Source organism: Macaca nemestrina, chromosome 5 (assembly GCF_043159975.1).
Source record: "Macaca nemestrina isolate mMacNem1 chromosome 5, mMacNem.hap1, whole genome shotgun sequence".
Lineage (NCBI taxonomy): Eukaryota > Metazoa > Chordata > Mammalia > Primates > Cercopithecidae > Macaca > Macaca nemestrina.
The window spans coordinates 181,048,004-181,072,315 of record NC_092129.1 but is presented as its reverse complement, the minus strand read 5'-3'; the positions used below and the strand labels follow the sequence as shown (position 1 = coordinate 181,072,315).

The window sequence follows — 24,312 nt, the reverse complement described above, 5'->3', positions numbered from 1 at the left end:
CTCCAAGAGGAGCTGGGCAGTAAAGGCCAGTCATGTGGGCAGTGTGTGGTCAAGTCCGGATAAAAACTCTGGACCCCAAAGGCTCAGGTGGGCTTTCCTGGTTGGTGATGCTCTGGGCACGTTGTCACACATCAATGCCAGTGAGGGCAGAGTTAACAGTGTGCAGGATTCCACCGGGAAAGGACAACCCGAACCTTTGCATTTGGGCCCCTGTTGGTCTCCACCTCATGTGTCTCCTCCATTGGTTGATTTTAAGCTGTATTCTATTCTCCATAATAAACCATAGCTGTGAGTACAGCAGCATTCAGTGAGTTCTGGGAGTCCTTCAAGCAAACTGTTGAAGCTGAGGTTGGTTTGGCGAACCCTCCAAACTTGTACTTGATGTCAGAAATGAGGGCAATCTTCTATGTGGACACTGTGTGTCCTCTAAAGCTTCATAAAGTGCCCTAACTTGCTTGGAAAATTAAGGGAATGCTTACGTATTGAGTGATAAAAACCCCAGCCTTCCACTCTGCTCTTACGGTGCTGGCAGCCAGGAATAAGGAGCAGGACACCGGTGTGTTCTACTCTGGGGAATGTGATCAGCTCAAGAAAGAGCGAATCATAATGACTAGATCAGTTAGTGTTTGCTGTGTAACAAACCACTCCAAAATTTGGTGTTAAGATGAAGCCTTTGTTAATCACAGCTTTGCAGTTTGGCTGAGCAGTTTCTCTGCTCTGGGCCAGTTCATTTGGGCCTTTGTGTTCTAGGATAGCCTCACTGTCTTGTCCAGTGGCTGGCTTGATGTTAGCTGGAACAACAGTCATGTGTCTTCCATCATCTATCAGGATAATCTAGGCTTTTGTGGTGGCAGAAAGGTCCCCAGCTGCTAATGTTCCATCTGCCAAAGCAAATCATGTGGTCAAACATAGGCTGAAGAGACAGAGAAACGGGCTCCAGTTCTTGACTGACAGAGTGGCAGAGTCACCTTTCAAAGGTGTAGGCATCAGTCAGCATTCTCCAGAAACAGAACTAACAGAGCCTGACATCATAAGGCAGACCAGTTTGGCCAACATGGTGAAACCCTGTCTCTACTAAAAATCCAAAAATAAGTCGGTTGTGGTAGCATGCACCTGTAGTCCCAGCTACTCGGGAGACTGAGGCAGGAGAATTGCTTGAACCTGGGAGGAGGAGGTTGCAGTGAGCCAAGACCATGCCATTGCACTGCAGCCTGGGCAACAGAGAGACTCCATCTCAAAAAAAAAAAAAAAAAAAAAAGATAGGAACCCAAACAAGCAAACAGTAAAAACAGAAACATAGAGGAAATTATGTAGGAGGAAGAAAACATCTTTGAAAACCTCGTGAATTTCCTCAGATAAGAGATGATAGAGAATTAATGAAATAAGACTAGGAAGATGTAAAAAAATAAAATTTGGAGAATAAGGAAACGTTCTTGAGAACTATATAAAAACACAAGTGAACACATGGAGACCTTGGAAAATAGGTCAAGTGAGCCTCCTAGAAAGTGCAGTAAGAAGAGTAGGAGATGGAAAACAGGAAAGAACTGATAAGAAAATGAGGACTGGCCAGGTGCAGTGGCTCACACCTGTAATCCCAGCACTTTGGGAGGTCAAGGCGGGTGGATCACACGAGGTCAGGAGTTCGAGACCAGCCTGACCAATATGGTGAAACCCCATCTCTACTAAAAATACAAAAAAACTTAGCCAGGCATGGTGGCACACGCCTGTAATCCCCACTACTTGGGAGGCTGAGGCACGAGAATGCTTGAACATGGGAGGCGGAGGTTACAGTGATCCAAGATGGTGGCACTGCAATCCAGCCTGGGAGACAGAGCAAGACTCCGTCAAAGGAACGAAAGAAAGCAAGAGAGAGAGAGAGAAAAAGAAAGAAAGAAAGAAAAGAAGGAAAGAAAATGAGGACTGGGCTGGAGGTCCAACATCGGATAGATAGGAATTCCATAGGAATAATTTTTCTCTCTTTCTTTTTTTTTTTTTTTTTGAGACGGAGTCTTGCTCTGTTGCCCAGGCTGGAGTGCAGTGGCCGGATCTCAGCTCACTGCAAGCTCCGCCTCCCGGGTTCACGCCATTCTCCTGCCTCAGCTTTCCGAGTAGCTGGGACTACAGGTGCCCGCCACCTCGCCCGGCTAGATTTTTGTATTTTTTAGTAGAGACGGGGTTTCACCGTGTTAGCCAGGATGGTCTTGATCTCCTGACCTCGTGATCCGCCCATCTCGGCCTCCCAAAGTGCTGGGATTACAGGCTTGAGCCACCGCGCCCAGCCCTCTCTCTCTCTTTTTTAAACAGAGTTTTGGCTCTTGTCGCCCAGGCTGGAGCTTAATGGCGCAATCTCGGCTCACTGCAACCTCTGCCTCCTGGGTTCAAGCAATTCTCCTGAGCCTCAGCCTCCCGAGTAGCTGGGATGACAGGCTCCCACCATCATGCCTGGCTAATTTTTTTTTTTTTTTTTTTTTTTTTTTTTTGTATTTTTAGTAGAGACGGGGTTTAATCGTGTTGGCTAGGTTGGTTTCCAAATCCTGACCTCAGGTGATTCGCCTGCCTTGGCCTTCCAAAGTGCTGGAATTACAGGCATGAGCCACCACAACCGGCCGAGAATAATTTTTAAAAATGAGAAACATGATCATGTATCAAGAAAAATGACCAAAGAACATGAGTTTCCAGATACAATTCTATATGATGAAGTCCATCACCTTCTTATAATCTGCACATACGATGTAGTAACTTTGAAATGAATTGTCTCAGGGTGGTTCCTGGGGAAACAGACTCAGAAGGAGATTTGCATGTGAAGCATGTCAGAGAATGACAAACGGAGGACTGGGGACGCCAGGAGTCAGGTGGTGCATTCCCAGGAAATGTCTTGGTCTGTCCTAAGTGTCTCTGGAGCTCAAACGACCGTCAGAGATGCCCCAAACTGAGGCAAGGGAACTAAACCTTTGCACTATCCCCCACTGCCCAGCACTTGCACTAAGCCGTCCCTGAGGAGGGGCTGCGACTGTGGGTGGGCTGCTCTCTTTAGCTGAAGACGACTGTAAGAGAGGGGCTCTGAGGGCCAGCAGTGGCCCCGACTCCCAGCAGCTGGGAGAATATGAAGGGGGAGTCTGTGGTCCACGTAACATCTGCTTTGTTAAACCGGAAGCTTCTAGTTTTGACTTCTTTGAAGTCTTTAATGCTCACTTGGTCAACAACCTCTAGTTATACTGCTGACCCACCACGGTCGGCTCGCAGACAGCGTGTACCTGGGGCTCCTGTGCCATGCAGCAAAAGCCGGATCGGGGAGCTCGGCGCCGAGGCCGTCAGTGGCCACAGCCACCCAGCAAGCACTGTCTGTGGGGGGAGTGTGACGTCTCTCCAGCTCAGGGGTAGGAGGGTGACGTTAAAAGGCCTATTGTTGCTGCACAAGTCGGTAACGTGGATTTCATCCGCGATTATGCAGGCATTTTGCTATTGCTAGATCTGACTCCCACAGCCATCTCTCATTTGAGTCTCAACTCCAGCAGGGAAAAAGGGGTCCTTGTTATGAGGTCTCTCAACCCTTACTGTGTGGCTGTGCTTGTTCAAAGAACATCCAGACTATTACATTTAACTTTTTTTTTTTGAGATGGAGTCTCATTCTGTGGCCCAGGCTAGAGCCAGTGCCAAGGCTCACTGCAAGTTCTGCCGCCCGAGTTCATGCCATTCTCCTGCCTCAGCCTCCCAAGTAGCTGGGACTACAGGCACCCGCCACCATGCCTGGCTAATTTTTTTTTTTTTGTATTTTTAGCAGACACGGGGTTTCACCTTGTTAGCCAGGATGGTCTCGATCTCCTGACCTCGTGATCTGCCTGCCTCGGCCTCCCAAAGTGCTGGGATTACAGGTGTGAGCCACCGTGCCCAGCCTACGTTAAAAAAATTTTAAGCTTACCAAAGTGACGAATTAGAAGTATTTGTATCTTAAATGACTTTTCAATTTACAAAAGATTGGTCATCTAGCACCATATAAGGAACTTCCTTATTGCGCTTTAAATGTAATTCCAGTTACACAAATTCAATTAACTTCTCGTTCATTGCCAAAGCTGTTTCTATATCATATCTATATCCTGTTTATTCAGTGGTGCCTGTGAAGTGCAGCAAGCTTGTGAGATGGGTAGAAAAACATCTACGTTGAACGTCTTCTGGGTTCTACAACCAGCTATGGTGCTACACACACACACACACACACACACACACACACACACACAAAGAGGTAGATATTATCTCCTGCTTACATGTGAGGAAGCTGGTTCACAGGGGTTAATAAAATGGCCTGGCATCACACAATGCCAGCAAAAAATCAGCAATCGCATCCCCTGCTGCCTGACAGCACATTTTCTGAAGTTTCACATCCAAGCTGTTTCCTAGGTAACCACCGTGCAGCCTCCAGGACCGTCTGCATAAATAGGGAGGAAGGGGGAATCCAGCCAGCACCTCTCATTTCCTGCATCAACAATAGTGCAGGCCTTTGTCAGGGTGTTAATGTGGCGAAAACAGAAAGCCCCAAAGCTTGTCCGTGGGATTCTAGTTCAAATGAGATATTTCCACTCACTGAAGGACCCAATTCATTGAGGATCTTGCCTGTCAGAGCACTGAGCCTGTTTCTATTTTTATTCACTCCCCTGCCTTTTCCTTTTCTCCCAGGTTTTTTGTTCTCACAGCAAGGAGTGAGTACTCCTCCTTGTTCACATGAGCCTGTGCCCCTAGAGAAATGCCAGGATCTGAGCAACCCACCCACTCCCCTGATAGGCAAAGGGCTCTGCAGAGTCCTCGCCGGTCCCCGGCCCTGGGACTGGCCAGGACAAGGCCCAGGGCCAGCATGACTCTGGGTCACATGGTCTATTCATCTTGGTGTGGCTTCTTTGCTTATTGTGCTCCGTCCTGTGATGGTCTCTGCAGACGGCCACAGAGACTTAAAGAACTTGCTCTCCTTTCCTTGTCGCAACAGACAGGTCTAGGTTGAAGGACTAAGTAAGCAAGGGAAATGAGGGTCATGGCAGCCCACACTCTTACCACCTTTAACAATTTGATCTCCATCCAACTGAAGCATTTCCTCTATACTTTTCTGAGAAGCTGAAAGGTACTTTGCTTTTATGAGTAGCTCTCTTCTGAAATAAATATTAATGACATTCGAGCTCATGGGTGTTGCTGAAAGCCATTTCTTTCGGCAATATTATGTGCAAATAACAGGTTGGAAATGTCAGTGGCCAGTCATATTATGTATGGTTGCATTAGTCCGTTCTGGGATTGCTGTAAATAACTACCTGAGACTGGGTAATTTACGAAGAAAAGAGGTTTAATTGACTCACAGTTCCGAAGGCTGTACAGGAAGCATGGCTGGGGAGGCCTCAGGAAACTTATAATCATGGCAGAAAGCAAAGGGGAAACAGGCATGTCTCACGTGGTGGGAGAAGGAGGAAGAGCGCGAAGGGGGAGGTGGTACACACTTTCAGACAACCAGATCTCATGAGAACTCACTCGCTAACACAAGAACAGCAAGGGGGAAATCCACCTCCATGATTCAGTCACCTCCCACCAGGCCCCTCCTCCAACACTGAGGATTACAATTCAACAGGAGATTTGGGCGGGGACACAAATCCAAGCCATCTCAATGATTAACATCTTCACTTGCCATTTCAAATATCCACGGTCAGCTGCAGCGTGGCATAGGTCGCCTTCAAGAGGCAGCAGACTAGCTGTGGTGCTGACCCACAGGGATAGGGAAGGGAAGACACAGGTATTCACTGGGAAGGAACTGGATCCAGCGGTTTGAGCTGGTGGGTGAAGGCAGCAGGCTCCATCTCTGGACATGATGGTGCACCAAGTCACACTATTAGTTCTGGATGGGGCAGGCACGCGGCAGGGACAGGGCTCAGTGCCCAAGCAGCAGGGCGGGGCTGACACAATCCCAGGGTGCCAGAGCTAGTGGCTGGAGATGAGGTGGCCCTACTGAATACCAGTGATACATTTTTTGGGTGTGGTGCTGCCACTGTGGTTACATCAGAGAATACCTTTGTCCCCAGGAGGTGCGTGCTGAAACATTTAGGGTGAAGCGTCGTGATGTCTGCAATCTACTTTCAAATAATTCAGCAAAAAAAAAAAAAAAAAAAAAAAGCTTACACGCAAATGTGGCAAAATGTTAAAAACTACAGAAGGCAGAGGAAGGGTATGCAGAGATTGACTGTGCTATTCTTTCAACTTGTAGGTTATAAGGCTTTTTAAAAACAAGCTTTTGAAGTTTTTCCAAATGGGTTAATGATTGGTTCTAGGCTTGAAACATGAAGCAGTTTTCCGGTTTTCTTCACAAATGGCCTAGAGTTCAAAACTAGAATAGGTGATACAGCTAGTTACTACTACTTTGCTGACTTCTCATCCTAAATGTAGTACAGTCCACACAGGATGGAATATGGTAAAACTGCTACCTTTATATTCAACGAGTTAAACAGATATTTCATAAAACAGGCTGGTGAATTCCATTTTTATCTTATGTTTTCTTGTTCTCACATTTTCAATGCTTAATTGTTTTTCTCATTCAAAAGAATGTTTTAATCTGAAAACCCATCCTGTGGCCGGAAGTGGAAGCATGTGCCATCTAGAGATTATACTACAAAAATGGACAGCAAGTCTTCCAGATCCTGCATGGTCCTGCTTTTGTAGCCTTGAGAAAGTAATGCAACCAACCAAAACACATTTGTGGCTACTTGCTCATAATTAGCATGAAAAAAATAGGTATTCTCTATTTTGATGCTTATGAAAATATATTATGAATACATAACTCAAACAAATAAAGACATAAAAATTAGATGAGGATGTCTATTTCTCTTCCTAGACTGTAAGACCCTTAAGGGCAGGAACAGTATCTTATTTATATTTGCACCTCTGGTGCCTAGCCCCATAAATATTTGTTGAATAAATAAATGCACAAATAAATTAGAAAATAGAAACGTGGGCTGGGTGTGGTGGCTCATGCCTGTAATCCCAGCACTTTGGGAGACTGAGGCAGGTGGATCACTTGAGGTCCGAAATTTGAGACCAGGCTGACCAACGTGAAGAAACACCGTCTCTACTAAAAATACAAAATTAGCTGGGCATGGTGGTGCACACCTGTAATCCCAGCTACTCAGGAGACTGAGGTAGGAGAATTGCTTGAACCCAGGAGGAGGAGGTTGCCGTAAGCCAAGATTGCGCCACTGCATTCCAGCCTGGGCAACAAGAGTGAAACTCCATCTCAAAAAAAAAAAAAAGAAAAGAAAAGAAAATAGAAACATGATGATGGTTGAATTCCACAGTAGCCAAGGATGACACAAATCCACAATATTGTTGTTTTTGTAAATTATAATGTTTGTAGACTAAATATAGCACACCGATGTTCAATGCTTGGGGGGAGATCCTTCCTTAATGATACAGCATTGCAAGTATGTAAAATATCTATGTAGTTGAGTGAGGATTAGGTGTTGACATAGAAAATGAAACTAACAGTTGTGTTAGAGTGGTGGGGTTTGGTGTAGCTTTCTTTACCGTGTGCCCCATTTTGGTTTTCAATGAAAGGAATTTATAAGTGGGTATTACCTCTGCAGGCCAGCAAACTGAGGCTGTCTTAATAAATAAAAGAAATAGCACAACATTGAGAATTACTGCTTCTGTTCACATGGAGTCTAGATTCAAAGAAGTATGTGTTGATTTTATCTCACCTTGGGAAGTAGAAGAGAAATACTGGAAGTGACAAGATCTAGGATGCCGCTGCACCTAGTGCCTTGGCCTTGTTTCCAGAAACCAGCCAAACACATGAGCAGGAGTCTAGGGCAGGCCAACGCACATATGAAAATGGAGTATAATTTCCCTGATAGACCGTGTTGCCATACAGGAAGGGAAGAAGGTCAACTGGAATTAAGGACTATGTCTCCTAGGTGGCCTATTCAGTGCTTGACAATCTGTAAACTACTCACTTTGCAGGTGAAAGTGGCAGCACCGTGTCTGCACACATAGGTGAGTCTGCAGATTCAATAGTACTGTATCCTAAACTACAAACATTAATCACACTGGGTTCAAAATCACTGTGGTGGATTTTAAAATAAATGCCCTCAATTATATAAATGCTGTTCATCCTCACTGATAATTAAGAAATATAAATTAAAGGATGAGATATCATTTTTCACCAGGTTGGCAACATTTTTTAATTTGATGATGTCTGTTGTTGGACAATATGAATGCTTAGTACATAAATACATATGTATAAAAAATTTTAAAGCTTTCCTAAAATTGACCTTAATTTCTAACTCAAGAGGCTTCTTTTGTTTGGCAGCAACAACTTCAACTTAGTCAATGTTGGTTAATCTTTATCAATCCAGGAAACCCTTAGTCAACTTCTCTGTCTCTCTGAGGTTGAGGTGAAGTTAGAGAAGGTGTGTGTGATGCCAGAGCAATGGCAGAGGAGGGACATTGCACTTCTTCTTCACTGCCATCAATCCATGCTGGCCCCTGAGAAGATGCCCACATTCCCCTAGAGCCTTCCATAATAAATTCCATGCTGACATATCCTGCTTTGTCCCATTGTCTAGATTATGAGGTATCTTTTGTTCTCCCAGCCTTCTCTCAGCTACCTCTGTGCTCTTCCAAGTGAAAATAGGGAAAACTCTTCAAATCTCTTCCACAATGTCCTGGGAGCCAGTGAGGCTCCATGAGGCTGCCCCGGTACGTTTGAGCCTAAACATGTGTCTTGCTATTTCTACTCTACTGCTGGTACATCAAATTGGTGGCTGTCAATGTGGTTGGGGTTACCATTTCCCAGGATCCAAGAGAGAAACCAGTATGCAGATTTCTGGCTTGTGAAGCTACTCCTAGTTTATCAGCTGTGATGTGTTTGGCTGTAAGTAACAGAAAACCCAACTGAAAGTGACTTTAATCATAAGGGACTTGTGATCTCATACAACAAAAACATTACGGTGGCAGTTGTCAAAACATGGTCTATGATGCCTGGAAGTCCCTGAAACCCTTTCAAGGCACTACACGGTCAAAATCGTCCATTCCATGTGCAAGTTGCAGATGGACTTTAATGTCACAGAGCAGAAGCCAGTGTTTATTTACAAAAAACTTTATTACCAAATGTGTTGTGAATAAAGTTTTATTGGCACACAGCTGCACTCATTTGTTCATGCGTTATCTGTGGTTGCTTTTGTGCCACACCAGCAGAGTCCAGCAGTTGTGATAGAGACTGAATGGCCCACGAAGTGGAAAATATTTACTATCTGGCCCTTTCCAGAAAACAAATTGCTCATCTCTGCCATAGTGTATAGATCATTTTTGGAGATAATTTCAGACTCCACTTTGCAAATGACCTTTAAGGAACTACCACTTGTTACATTCTTAGTGTAGTGTCAATGAAGAATATCTACAATGATCTGGTAAGACATAAAAATACTGCTCATTTTCCTACTACGTATCTGGGTGAAACTAGATTTTTTTTTTTTTTAATATACTTCAACCAAACCGACACACTGTAACAGATCGAATATAAGAACAGACATGAGGCTGGGCCCGGCGGCTCAGATCTGTGATTCCAGTGCTTTGCAAGGCTGATGTGGGCGCTTGAGGCCAGGAGTTTGAAACCAGCCTTGTCCCCGTCTTTTTTTTTTTGAGACGGAGTCTGGCTCTGTCGCCCAGGCTGGAGTGCGGTGGCCAGATCTCAGCTCACTGCAAGCTCCGCCTCCCAGGTTCACGCCATTCTCCTGCCTCAGCCTCCTGAGTAGCTGGGACTACAGGCGCCCGCCACCTCGCCCGGCTAGATTTTTGTATTTTTTAGTAGAGACGGGGTTTCACTGTGTTAGCCAGGATGGTCTCGATCTCCTGACCTCATGATCCGCCCGTCTTGGCCTCCCAAAGTGCTGGGATTACCGGCTTGAGCCACCGCGCCCGGCCGTCCCCATCTTGACAAAGGAAAAAATAAAAATAAACAAGAGCAGACATGAGAATCCAGCTGTGTTGTATTAAGCCAGACATTAAAGAGATTTGCAAAAATGTCAAACAATGCCACTTGTCACTAAGTTATTTCTTGTTCTAGAAAGATACAATTTTTTCACAAAAATGTATTTGTTATTATATAATCAGTTTATTTTTAATGGATTAATAAATATATATTTAAAATTTCTCTCAGTTTCAATTAATAACATAATAAATACTGATAGATATAACCCACATAAACAAAAACTTGCTGGGGTCCTCAGTAATTTCAAGAGTATAAAGGGATCCTGAGACCAAATAGTTTGAGAATCACTGGTGTAGACCCCACGCAGCTTCAGGACTGGTTACCACATCATCTCACTGATGCTGTCATAGACCCAGTTGTTTTCTATCTGTTTACTCTGCCATTCTCAGCATATGGACTCGCTCTCTTAGATAGCAACCCTCCCATCACCTCACATGGTACCAAATGGACACACAGAAATGACAGAGAGAAAAAACTGCCGCAACAGTTCCTGGCATCATAAGTTTCCAGAGGCAGAAAAGGCACTATTTCTTTTTGTCCTTTTTGTCCAAAAAAGTTATTTATTTATTTTTTTTTCAAGACAGAGTTTTGCTCTTGTTGTGCAGGCTGGAATGCAGTGGCATGATCTCAGTTCACTGCAACCTCAGCCTCCTGGGTTCAAGCAATTCTCCTGCCTGGGCTTTCCGAGTAGCTGGGATTACAGGCGTGCACCACGATGCCTGGCTAATTTTTGTATTTTTAGTAGAGATGAGTTTCACTATGTTGGTTAGGCTGGTCTCGAACTCCTGACCTAGGTGATCCACCCCCCTCAGTCTCCCAAAGTGTTGGATTACAGGCATGAGCCACTGTGCCTGGCCCCACTGATTTTTCACAAGCAAGGAAAAACTTTTCCAGAACCAGTGTGCTATTTATTTTTACAATAACCCTAAAAAAGGCCTCATTAAGAAGGGTGTATAGGAGTAACTGATACAGGCTGGGTGTGGCTCACACTTGTAATCCTGGTACTTTGAGAGGCTGAGGTACATGGATTGGTTGAGCTCAGGACTTGGAGACCAGCCTGGGCAACATGGTGAAACCCTGTCTCTACAAAAAATACAAAAATTAGGCATGCTAATCCACGCCTATAGTTCCAGCTACTTGGGAGTCTGATGTGGGAGAACTGCTTGAGCCTGCGAGGTTGAGGCTGCTGTGAGCTGTGATTGCACCACTGCACTCCAGCCTGGGTGACAGAGCGAGACCCTGTCTCAAAAAAGAAGAAGAAGGAGGAGAAGGAGAAACCAGATCGACTATAAATGACTAGAGAACTGGACAAAATACATGAAACAACTGGTTTTGGTCTTTGGAAAATAGAAACATAATGACTGTAATCTCTGAAGAAGGGAAACAATGGGGTGAGCTCTGCAATCACTCCAGCTTTCTGCCTGAGGAGCTTTCTAAGCCATGTGCAGAGAAAAGGAATCCAAGCAGAGCGCAGCGGTCTTGTTGAGCTGAGGAGACAGAAACAGGTGTTTGAAGGCTGAGGGGGTTGAGCTTTTAGAGATACGCAAATAAATTGCTCCATAAATACGCATAGTACCCTTGAAGACTTTGGCTGAATGCTAGGTTGTGATGTCCAGGTGAGATTCTACAAGGCTGTGCAAAGAACAACTACCAGGAAAAGAGCAGCTCCCGGGTAGTTGCAGCTTGCACAATGCTGCAGACATTTGAGCTCTGGCAGTGACGTGGGGCTATCTTAATGAACACCCAGGACATTCATTAGAAACCGCAGGGAGATCAGCCCTCAAAAGTGTAAGTAAAGTAGTGCTCGCATAAAGATAACCGTAGATAATCCACTCTAGCAGAGCTTAACAATGAGCCACAGAAGGATCATACTGATAAATAAGTAAATTAACTGCTTGCCAGAACCAAGTTCAATGCTCATTAAAAGAAGACAACAAAATTCAGATGTTCAACAATGAAACATTCAAAACGTCCACCATTCAATCAAAAGATGCTAGACATGCCAAAAAGTAGGAAAATCTGACCCATAATCAGGGGGAAAATCAAGTCAGTAGAAAAACAACCAGAAATGATAGGGGGGAAAATGTAATTATCAGATAAAAATTTTTAAACAGCTAACATAATTATACTACAGAAGTCAAAGTAAAACTTGAACACAATGAGGAGATAAATGGTAGATATAAAAATAATCAATATTATGGTATGTGAATTATATCTCAAGTAAAAATAAAAAAGATGAAAATTCTAGAGCTGACACCGGGCGCAGTGGCTCACATCTGTAATCCCAGCACTTTGGGAGGCTGAGGCGGGTGGATCACTTGAGGTCAGGAGTTCGAGACCAGCCTGGCCAACATGGGGAAACCCCGTCTCTACTGAAAATACAAAAATTAGCCAGGCATGGTGGCACACGCCTGTAATCCCAGCTACTGAGGAAGCTAAGTGAGGCAGAAGAATCACTTGAACTGAGGAGGTGGAGGTTGCAGTGAGCCGAGATTATGCCACTGTACTCCAGCCTGGGCGACAGAGTGAGTGAGACTCCGTCTCAAAAAAAAAAAAAAAAAAGAAAAAGAAAAGAAAAAGAAAATGAAAATTCTAGAGCTGAAAACACAATATCTAAAATGAAAATTTTGTTAGATGGTCCTAATAGAGTACTGGACACTGGAGAAAAAAGGTGAATTTAAAGACATGAAAATATAAATGATCAAATTGAAAGACAGAAAGAAGAAAGAGACTTTTAAAAATGAACGTACTTCCAGTTCTCTATGAGACAATCTCAACCATACATATAATTAGAATCCCAGGAGAGAGAGGCAGAAAATGTATGAAAAAACTATGGCTAAAATTTTTTTCCAGTTTTCATTATAAATATCAATTCATAGGTCCAAAAATCTCAACAAAGCTTAGCAGGATAAACAGAAAACAACAACAAACTACATTAAGGCAACATAGTCATAGTCATATTAATGAAAACCAGTAGTAAAATCAGGCTATGAATGTCTGCTGAATTCTTATCACAGACCCGGCAAACAAGGGGGCAATGAAACAACATCTAGAAATGCCTAAATCAAGCCCACCTAAAAGTCTCAAACCAGTCACAACGGTCTTCAAAAATGAAGGTGAAATAGGCGTTTGCAGATAATCACGACTTAATTTATCACCAGCAGATCTTACTACAAGAAATGCTAAAGGAAGTTCTTCAGACTAAAGGAAAATGAAACCAGAGTAAAACTCAGATCTACACAAAAAAATGAAGATCACTGGAAATGGTAAATACGTGGGTGGATTTTAAAGTAAGCGTGAGGAGAAAAGAGAGTAAAATATATATCTTCATGCACACCCACCCTCCAAATAGGGTCTAGATCAAATTTGAAGAGTCTAGCTGCCACCTCAGCAACTCCAGACTTGCCACAGTGGCTGGCGGTGCTAATGTAACTTCCAAGGCTGGAGTCGAGGCTGGCAAGCCCTCCAAAGACCCAGCGACTACCAAAGATACAGTCGTAGTTCCTGGGCCCTGGAGTCTCCAGTTAACGTCTGGATCCCAGGCTGCACTGTCTCCTCTATGGCCTGCCTGACAATGGCTTGACCTTGACTCTGGCTCTTATTTCTTTTCTTTCTTTCTTTTTCTTTTTCTTTTTTTCTGAGACGAAGTTTCCCTCTTGTTGCCCAGGCTGGAGCGCAGTGGTGCGATCTCCGCTCACTGCAACCTCTGCCTCCAGGGTTCAAGCAATTCTTCTGCCTCAGCCTCCTGGGTAGCTGGGATTACAGGCATGTGCCACCACACCTGGGTAATTTTGTACTTTTAGTAGAGACGGGGTTTCTCCGTGTTGGTCAGGCTGATCTCGAACTCCTGACCTCAGGTGATCTGCCTGCCTCGGCCTCCCAAAGTGCTGGGATTACAGGCGTGAGCCCCCGCGCCTGGCCTTTTTTTTTTTTTTTTTTTTTTTTGACGGAATCTTGCTCTTGTTGCCCAGGCTAGAGTGCAATGGCAGGATTTCGGCTCACTGCAACCTCCGCCTCCTGGGTTCAAGCAATTCTCCTGCCTCAGCCTCCCGAGTAGCTGGGATTACAGGCACCTGCTACCACGCCCAGCTAATTTTTGTATTTTTAGTAGGGACAGGGTCTCACCATGTCGGCCAGAGTGGTCTCGAACTCCTGACCTCAGGTAATCCACCTGCCTTGGCCTCCCGAAGTGCTGGGATTACAGGCGTGAGCCAACACGCCCTGCCTCGAACTCTTATTTTAATCAGATTTGGGGGTCCACAAAGCCATTCCTGCCCTGTCCCCTTAGAGGCTAGTCCAGAGGTTTTTGCTTGGTGACATGTAGAGGAAGGAGAGGAGCACCAGCCAGTCTTCCCGTACTGCCAGTGTTTAGGCCCTATGGGGATTACGACATTGTGTTCAATTCCTTCCTTAGGCAGCTTTCACTCCACATTGCGTCATGTCTGCTATGTACACTATGAGCTTCAGACTACTGGGTTTCACTTTTTTCCTTAACTTGGCCACCGTGGGAGTCTTAAGAAAATGTGTTATGTTAATGAAGCATACACTGAATGTGCTAGCCCAGTGCAGCCACCATAATGATTCACACATGACCTAGAAAACTGATTGAACCAGTTAAGCCTCCCTGATTTCAGTTCCTGGCCCTTCTTGTCTGTCCTTCCCATCATCACCAGATTTTCCTTCGCAAGTCATCACTCTATGTTATAGACTGAATGTTGAATCCTTCTGAAATGCATATGTTTAAATCCTAATCCCCAAAGTGATAGTCTTAGAGATAGGGTCTTTGGAAGGTGATTAGATCATGGGGGTGGAACCCTCATAAATGGGATTGGTGTCCTTATAAAACAGAAACCCGGGAACTCTCTTGCTGTCTTTCCACCATATGAGGACACAGGGAGAAGTTGGCCATCTGCAACCCAGAAGAGCGCCCTCACCAGGACCCAACCATGCTGGCACCCTGATCTCAGACTTCCAGCCTCCGGAACCATGAGAAGGGAATTTCTGTTGTTTATAAGTCACTCAGCCTATGGTACTTTGTTATAGCAGCCTGAATGGACTAAAATACTCTAATGCCATGTTAGCACCCTCTTCAAAATCAGAACTGTCTTCTAATGTGTCATTGCCTTACCCAGATAGAGTGACTGCCAACGTGTTTGTAATGGGAGCCAAGGGTCAGGGGGAACAAGAGCTCAGGAGCCAAAGAGATGACAGGCCGGTGGATGAGGCAGATGTCAAATATGCTTGGCAATGCTGAAGGACACACGTCTCTCACTGTTGCCAGTGGGATTAAAAGGTCATTCTTCCTTTCAGGCATTTGAATTGCAAAAGCAATGCAATACCAAAACATCAAAAGTAAGTTTAACAGTCTCTCTTCCCTGCCCCTCCCGACACCACAACACGCTACACATATATCTTCTTAATCATGACCCTGGAGAGATGGTTTCATGGAAGTTTACAAGCTTACACTTCCAAGTCGATTACTTCAAGCCTTCATTATATTACAGTGTTGCTGGTTCCATTTTATAACCTAGGAAAATGTCTTAGGGTCCAGGCATGGTGGCTCACACCTGGAATCCCAACACTTTGGGAGGGCAAGGCGGGAGGATTGCTTGAGCCCAGGAATTCAAGACCAGCCTGGGAAACAGAGGGAGACCTTGTCTCTACAAAAAAAAAAAATTTTTTTAAATTAGCTACATGGTGCATGCCTGCAGTCCCAGCTACTTGGGAGGCTGAGACAGGAGGATCACTTGAGCCCAGGAGGTTGAGGCTGCAGTGAGCTGTGATTGCACCACGGCACTCCAGCCTGGATGACAGAGTGAGATCCTTACTCTTAAATAAAATTTAAAAAAGAAATAGGTCTTTGTTTAGTGTTGCTGTGTGTGTGCATGCATGCATATGTGTGTGTGTGTGTGTGTGTGATTTGTAACAGAGGTTGGGATTTCAAGAGAAGAACAAAAAAGTCAAATATTTTCCCAAACTCTTCTCTCATAAAAAGGAAGGTTTGGCTGGACACGGTGGCTCATGCCTGTAATCCCAGCACTTTGGGAGGCCAAGATGGGTGGATTACCTGAGGTCAGGAGTTCAAGACCAGCCTGGCCAATGTGGCGAAACCCCATCTCTACTAAAAATACAAAAATTAGCCGGGTGTGGTGGCACATGCTACTAGCTACTTGGGAGGCTGAGGCAGGAGAATCACTTGATTCCGGGAGGCAGAGGTTGCAGTGAGCTGAGATCACGCCACCGCACTCCAGCCTGGGTGACAAAGCGAGACTCTGTCTCAAAAAAAAAAAAAAAAGAAAAGATTTTTAGCAATTCAATGACACGAAAGTGAAATGGTTGCGACAGCTGCCAAATGAGGAAAGATCAGCCCTTCCAAACATTAGGTGAAGCAAGATGGGACTCGTTTTAGAAGTTGCAAAGAGTTTGGATTCCCTTTTCATCTCATTATATCCACAGTTGAGAGAATTTCAGGGTGGGAGTGTATCTAAGGTCCCAGGCACACTGCATTTCTAAGGGTACTGTGGTTCTCGGGAGACATCAGTGGCCCTTCCTCCTGTTCTTCTCTTGCTTCCTTAGTATTCTCCTCACCTCTTCCTGATGAGTTGTTATTGATTCTGTCTCCATAGCTGAGCTGTAAAACGTTGCATACCACGGATGACGCACATTTGCCCTGGAACCGTTTCCATCCCTCAGCAGTCTGTGACCCAGCCCTTTGCCAGCTGCTTGGGAGCCAACACTAATGACTGGAAGCAGGTCGGGGCCATGAACCTCTGAGACGGGAAAACCTGCAGGCAAGAAGGAATTCCTATCAGGCGGCATAGCGCTTAGACCAAAATGCAGTTCTGCAAACACTGGCTGATGGGGAAATGACTGAGACGTTTCCCTATGTCTGAGAAACTTAAAGTTCGGTGGAGAAAGGAACTGACAGAATTTCTATGTAAAGTTGTCAGAACCAAGGGAGCTCAGGAAATCCACCTGGGTGGAGGAAGATTCCCTGAAGGGCGGGGTGAGGAGCTCTATCTTGAAAAGGATGAGTGATTGATGAGGTGGCAAGGGCAGGCTCGGAAGAGTGAGGTAGAGAGAGAGAGAGAGAAAGAAAGAGAGGGAGAGAGAGAGCAGGAGCCCAAGCTTGGGGGCTGGTCAGCAGGGAGCAGGCAGTTTTCAGGTACTGGGTCGGGCTGGAGGTAGGGTGACTGTCGATCAGAGTGGAAGTCTGCTGTCAGAGGGATTAAGCATTGTATTAGGACATTTGCACTTTATACTTCAGGGAAGAGAGTTTAAGAAGTGAAATAACAGGATCAGGTTTTCATTTCTGATAATCGCCCTGGCTGCAGTACAAATCATAGATTGGAATCTCTCTTCTTAGCGAAGTATCTGTCACATGGTAGGTGCTCAGTAAATATCTGTTGAACAAATGGTCAGTGAAGAAAGGAAAGAAAAAAGTGTCTTTTTTTTTTTCTTTGAGACGGAGTCTCGCTCTGTCGCCCAGGTTGGAGTGCAGTGGCGCGATCTCTGCTCACTGCAAGCTCTGCCGCCTCCCGGGCTCACGCCATTCTCCTGCCTCAGCCTCCCTAGAAGCTGGGACTACAGGCGCCCGCCACCACGCCCAGCTAATTGTTTTGTATTTTTAGTAGAGACGGGGTTTCACCGTGTTCGCCAGAATGGTCTTGATCTCCTGACCTTGTGATCCGCCCGCCTCAGCCTCCCAAAGTGCTGGGATTACAGGCGTGAGCCACCGCGCCCAGCCATAAAAATGTCCCTTTTAATAGGCTTAATGGGCTTGCAGCAAAAAGTGTCACGTATGAAACTCTCCAGACAGGCGGGGTGGGGGAATTTGACACAGACGCTGCTGCCCTGCTGCCGCTTTGTTTCATTCTCTTTCTAATCTACCAGCGCTGCAAGGGAAATGGTGACTTCTGGCATCTCTGGAGCTAGGATGAGTCAAAGGCCCGCTGACAACATTCTAGAGCTCTGCTCCTCACAGCACAATCAGGCAGCAGCGGCATCAGCTGGGAACTTGGTGGAAATGTAGAATTTCTGGCCCCACCCTAGACCAGCTAAGTCAGAATCTGCGTTTAACAAGATCCCCAGGTGATGAGTAGGCACTCGAGGGTTAGAGGAGCCGGGTGTAGACTCAGAAGCTCTGCCCTGCAGACGAATCATCAGGAGAACCCGGGAGAAGTAGGAAGAGTGGGGAGACCTGAGAAATCCATGTTTTTCCAGTCTCCTCTGCTTGAGACTACAAGTGGGGCCACACTAATAGAAACCTATGGTTTTCTCCAAAGGCCCCAGCAATTTCATAAGATTCAACCTAATACTTTGGAGAGTCCCCAGAGAGTGACTCATGACTGCCCCTCACTCAGTTACCACATGGCATTCCCACTTTCCTGCTCTCCGACCTGGGCACCAGCCACGGCTCCCAGGGGTGCTTGCTTTACCGGGCACTCTGTGTAAGAGGTGAGAACTCTCCTGCCCTGCCTTGAATGGCCTCAGCAGTGACCATGATGACAACCAACAACGTCAAGAACTGCTATACACCAGGCACTGTTCTGGGCACTCTTTTGGGTTTAACCTTATGAATCACAATGATTGTTCCTATTTCACAGATGAAATTTCCATTTCACAGATAAAGAAACTAAAGCCCAGAGAGGTTAAGGAGCTTGCCAAGTCGCAGGGCGTGTGAGTGGAGTGACTCCTGCTTATCATTTGGGCCCGGCGGGGCAGAGCTGCTTGATGCTCTAAGAATTACACAGAACCTTTGGCAAACGAGCTCTTTTTGTTTATTGCTGGGAGCGTGAGCTATAAGCTAAAGAAACCACTCAGAGGAACTAGAGATTTGTGGGTGGTTTTAAGACAAGTGAATGAGGTTAGGGCTGTGCTGCTGTGGGGGTGGATGTGTTCCCAGGAGCTGATGTGACCCACTGAGTCCCTGTAACCTCGAGCATGATCAGGCTCAGGCTATAGCCCCTGCTGCTGGGGCAGACAGAGGAGCTCAGTGAAGGTTGGAACTATCACAGGCAAGCGGCTTTGCCTGAGGAAACCTGGGCAGAATCAGGAGAAGTGGGATGAGGCCAGTGAGGAGCCTGAGGCCAGTGAGGAGCCTCAGGCCAGGGCCCTAGAGACCCCCAGGATCTATTGAAGATGATGGAACACCCCAAAGACAATGCTGAATGTCTACATGAGGAAGTGTCTTCCTCACCGGTGGCCCAAGGACAACCTGAGGGAGCAAAACAGGACCCGAAGGCCGGAGGTCCAGCCTCGGGTTATGTCCAGGGATGAGAGGAAGGAGGAGGCCCATGCCCAGAAGCGCCTTCAACCCAGGTCCACTGCGGTCTCACGACTGAGACCCTCTGCTTGCACCCAACTCAGACAGTGCTGAGGAAGGGAAGAGGACGCAGGAGGGGAAGCCTGCGACAGGACCAGCTGTGCTCGTCTGTGGAGGCTGAGCAGCTGTGCTAGTCTGTGGGAGGCTGAGCAGCTGTGCTAGTCTGTGGGCAGCTGAGCTAGGACTGTGCTAGTCTGTGGGAGGCTGACCAGCTGCGCTAGTCTGTGGGAGGCTGAGCTAGGACTGTGCTAGTCTATGGGAGGCTGACCAGCTGTGCTAGTCTGTGGGAGGCTGAGCTAGGATAAGAATCCTGTGGCTTAAAAGTCCTTTGCTTCTAGGATTTAGAATCTCTCATTTCTTCCAGGGCTATTCTAACCTTATTTTTTAAAATTAATTTTTGTTTTTTTGAAACAGGGTCTCACTTTGTCACCCAGGCTGGAGTGCAGTGGTGCAATGCAATCTCAGCTCACTGCAACCTCCCCATCCCAGGTTCAAGCACTTCTCGTGCCTCAGCCTCCTGAGGAGCTGGGACTACAGGCGTGCTCCACCAGGCCCAGCTAATTTTTGTATTTTTTGGCAGAGACAGGGTTTTGTCGTGTTGGCCAGACTGGTCTCGAACTTCTGATCTCAAGTGATCTGCCCACCTCGGCCTCCCAGAGTGCTGGGATTTCAGTGTGAGCCATCATGCCCGGCCTCTAACCTCTTCTTATGGGACTGTCTTGCAAAGGAGCATCCTTACTTGGATGAAGAATGGAGGTGTCAGTGAACCCCTAGAGGCCAGAAGTAGTGCTGACTCTGCAGTGAGTTGCCTCAAGGCCTAGGCATGAGCCAAGGAAGCTGGCATAGGGACGAGAGGGCACTCAGAGGGCGGGGCTGAGAGGCTGCTGGGAACCTGCAAATCCCTTCTCTCCGGGACTCTCCATCCTCCTCCTCCTGCTCCCTCAGTCAGCACCTTCAGGCTGTGTTTACCCTTAGCAGGGTCCTCCTCTGCGTCGCCATTAGTGGGACTGACCTAGGGGAAGGCCTTCTTGAGGTCACACTCCTCTCTCTCCCACCTCCTGGTCTCGGGGTCACTTTGGAGCCTCTGGTCCTGGAGGAAGCCGTAGCAGCAGGGACTAAGGAAAGACTGCAAGCTCCAAAGATAACCACGTCTTCTATGGCTTCTTAAATTTTCCAGTTGAACCCTGGAATAATTGAATACAGGATTCGACCCTTAAAAAACAAAAACTGTTCCGATGAATAGAAGCAGGACAGAAGCACTGGTGGCCTCTAAAGAGGGTCTGCCCCAGAGACGGCTGTGGGTGAAGCCAGGCAGATGGCAATCTGCCCTCTTTCCTGCCAGCACACACATCAACCGCTTGGCTTTTTATGAGAAAATCCAAACAAAGGGGCATGATTATGTGAGATGCCAGACTGTGTGCCAGCCTGCGAGCCTGCCCAGGGGATGGGATGGCCAAAGACTGGGGCTGGACGTCACAGGTCAAGAATGCAGAGAGGCTCCCTGCTGCCTCCTCTTTCAGCAGAGGAATGGAAAGCTCTAATCTGGTGTCTCCTGTGGGAGGAAGAGCTAGGGATCAACACCAGGCAACAGCCATACTGTCTTCCTCCCGGAGAGAGGCCTGTCAACATTGCTAGGGGAAGAGGAAAACAAACAAACAAAAAAGGAGGCCAGGCTTATGATGACAGAGAAAAAAGTGCTAAAAAAAGTGCTGGGATTACATGCTTGAGCCACCGCGCCTGGCCAAATAAAGGCTTTTAAAGTCCAGTGAAAGTTGAGAGACTCATTACCAGCTGACCTGCACATCAAGAGTTGTTAAAGGAAGTTCTGTTCTGTAAGGCGAAGGAAATGTGGATCCTCCCAAAGAAATGAAGAGACCTGGAATTTAAATATATGGATGAACATGTTTTTCTTAGTTTTTAATCTCTAAAATGATAACTGTTTAAAGCAAGCTTGTCCAATCCGTGGCCCAGGGATGGCTTTGAATGTGGCCCAACACAAATTCATAAACTTTCTTAAAAAACATTTTGAGTTTCTTTTTGCAATTTTTTTTTTTTTTTTTAGCTCATCGTCTATCTTTAGTGTCAGTGTATTTTATGTGTGGCCCAAGACAACTTTTCTTCCAATGTGGTCCAGGGAAGCCAAAAGATTGGACACCCCTCATTTAGAGCAAAAGCAATAACAATGTGTATTTTCAAAATACAGTTGACCCTTGAATAACATGGGGGTTAGGGGCACTTGCCCTACCCCCAGTCGAAAATCTATATATAACTTTTGAATCCTCAAAAACTTAACAGTCTACCTCCCAGTAATACTATACTAATGTCTTACTGTTGACCAGAAGCTTTTCTAGTAACATAAACAGTTGATTAACACATATTGTACATGTGTATTTTATACTATATTCTTACAATAAGGCAACTAGAGAAAAAAATGTTATTAAAAAATTCATAGGGAGAAACTATATTCATTCATTATATATGAGGATGAACACCTCTATGATGTTCCACTTCCACTTACTATTTCTTTTTTTTTTTTTTTTTTTTTTTGAGATGGAGTCTCACTGTGTCGCCCAGGCTGGAGTGCAGTGGCACAATCATGGCTCACTGCAACTTCTGCCTCCTGAGTTCAAGCAATTCTCCTGCCTCAGCCTCCCTAGTAGCTGGGACTACAGGTGTGCGCCACCATACCCAGCTGTTTTTGTATTTTTAGTAGAGACAGGGTTTCACCATGTTAGCCAGGGTGGTCTCGATCTCCTGATCTCATGATCTGCCCACCTTGGCCTCCCAAAGTGCTGGGATTACAGGTGTGAGCCACCACGCCCAGCCTCCTCTTCATATTTTATTAAGTGGAAGTGGATCATCATAAAAGCCTTCATGCTCATCATCTTCACATGGAGTGGCTGAGGAAGAGGAGGAAAAGGAGGGGTTGACCTTGCTGTTTCATGGGTAGCAGAAGTGGAAGAAAATCTTTGTATGAGTGGACCTTCACTGGTCAAACCCATATTGTTTAAGGGCCAACTGTATGTGAAAATAAAATATGGCTATAAAAGCATAGAAGACAGAAGGAGTAAATGGAAGTACACCATTGTAAGGGTCTCACACTATGCATGAAGTGGTAAAGTATTACTGGAAGGTAGATTGTGATAGATTAAAGATGTATATTTAAACTACGGCAACAACTAAAATCATAAACACAAAGAAACCAATAGTGGAGATAAAAATGGAATTAAAAAAATACTCTTAGCAGGGAAGCAATAAACAATAGCCAAAACTGAAGTGAAAATGTCATGACCAGAACTGAAATTGCCTGGATCCTAGACCTGTGCTCTTATTCTAATAAAAAAAGAAAGAACATGCCATGTAAAACATCAGAGTAAAAAAAGATTTCTCGAAAACGGTGGAGCCTTAACATGACTGTAAGAGCTGAGAAGCATTTGGGAAGAAATGAAGTGGGCAATTCTAGGGAGGGAGAATGGCATAAGAAAAGATGATGGTGGGAGACCGGGAAGGAGGGTATTTGTAGTGGGAAAACAGGATTCATACAGAAAGTTCTCAGAGAGTATTAAGAGGTAAAGGGGCTGGGCGCGGTAGCTCATGCCTGTAATCCCGGCACTTTGGGAAGCCGAGGCGGGCGGATCACTGGAGGTCAGGAGTTCAAGACCAGCCTGGCCAACATGGTGAAATCCCATCTCTACTAAAAATGCAAAAAACAGCTGGGTGTGGTGGCGGGTGCCTGTAATCCCAGCTACTTAGGAGGCTGAGGCAGGAGAATCACTTGAACCTGGGAGGTAGAGGTTGCAGTGAGCCAAGATTGTGCCCTTGCACTCCAGCCTGGGCAAACAGAGCGAGACTCCATCTCAAAAAAAAAAAAAAAAAAAAAAAGAGGTAAAGAGGGTGTGCCAGGTAGTCAAGGGCCTTGAATTTAGCCTTCAGCCTGTGGGCAAGATGGAACCCCTGAAGAATGCTTATCTCTGAGTGAGCCTGGCCCTCAGTGGCCACTCTGGCTACGCTTTCTCACTTTCTGTGATCATTTTTAGGTGTTATGTTGTAAAGGTCATGCACTAAGCAATCAGAAACGTTGGGTTTCTCTCCAGGTTCTCCACTGAATGATTCTAGGGCAAGTTTCTTAGTCTAAGCCCAAGTTCTTTCAGGATCAATTTCCTAAATGATGAGACTACTGATCACTTGGCCCTTCCTTATCCACCTCAGGGGAAGACACAGTATCCAGGCTGGTCAATCACTGTCCCTCTTCCCCTGACCACAGAACTGATTCGGGAATGGGTACATGACACAGTTCTTGCCAGTCTTTTTATTTTTATTTTGTTGAGATAGGGTCTTGCTATGTTGCCCAGGCTGGCCTTGAACTCCTGGGCTCAAGTGATCCTCTTGCCTCAGCCTCCTAAGCAGCTGGGACTATAGGTACATGCCACCATGCCCAGCTATGGATTTTTCTCTAGCAATAGGGTGATATAGGCCTAAAGTTGCCACCATCTGGGGAGATCTTGCCAAAGAATAAAGACAACACTGGGGACTACAAAGCCAAGAGAGTACCACAGAAAGAGAAAGTTCTGATGACATCGTTAGAGGCTCCCAGAACCTGGAAGAACTACCCATGGACTTTTCAATTACGCGAGCCAATAATTTCCCACCCTTACCGCTTTTGTAAGCAAGTTTTGAATTGATTTCAGACACAATCAAAAGCACCCAAACTACATAGTATTCTTGTGAGGATTAAATTAGAAAAACATGCAACAAACGGCACATGTTCAACATATACGGACTATCATTACTTTCTTATCACTACATATCTTAATATCATTTTATCCCCTGTATAAGCAGATACCAAGAACTCTATTTTACAGAGGGATTTAGAGAGAGAGGAAGTAACTTGCTAAAAGGTTCCAAAGTTAATACATGACATAGTAGAGCTCTTTTTCCACCCGACACTATAGATGATAGTAACGTGCCTAGCGCATAG

General features: G+C 45.7%; 1 long non-coding RNA gene across 3 annotated transcripts in view; it reads right to left on the bottom strand.

Moving 5' to 3' along the window:
* Positions 1-507: 507 nt before the first annotated feature.
* LOC139363218 (uncharacterized) overlaps positions 508-24,312 on the bottom strand; it is a 24,338-nt gene continuing 533 nt past the window's right edge. Inside the window, exons 2-3 of one of the 3 annotated variants that reach the window (XR_011623172.1) lie at positions 16,598-16,794; positions 508-881 (exon numbers count right to left, since the gene is read on the bottom strand). This is a non-coding gene — a long non-coding RNA (uncharacterized lncRNA). Of the gene's footprint in view, positions 882-10,248; positions 11,497-15,338; positions 15,670-16,597; positions 16,795-24,312 lie in introns of those variants that run through there. The other 2 variants (XR_011623171.1, XR_011623173.1) reach the window with 2 other exon arrangements.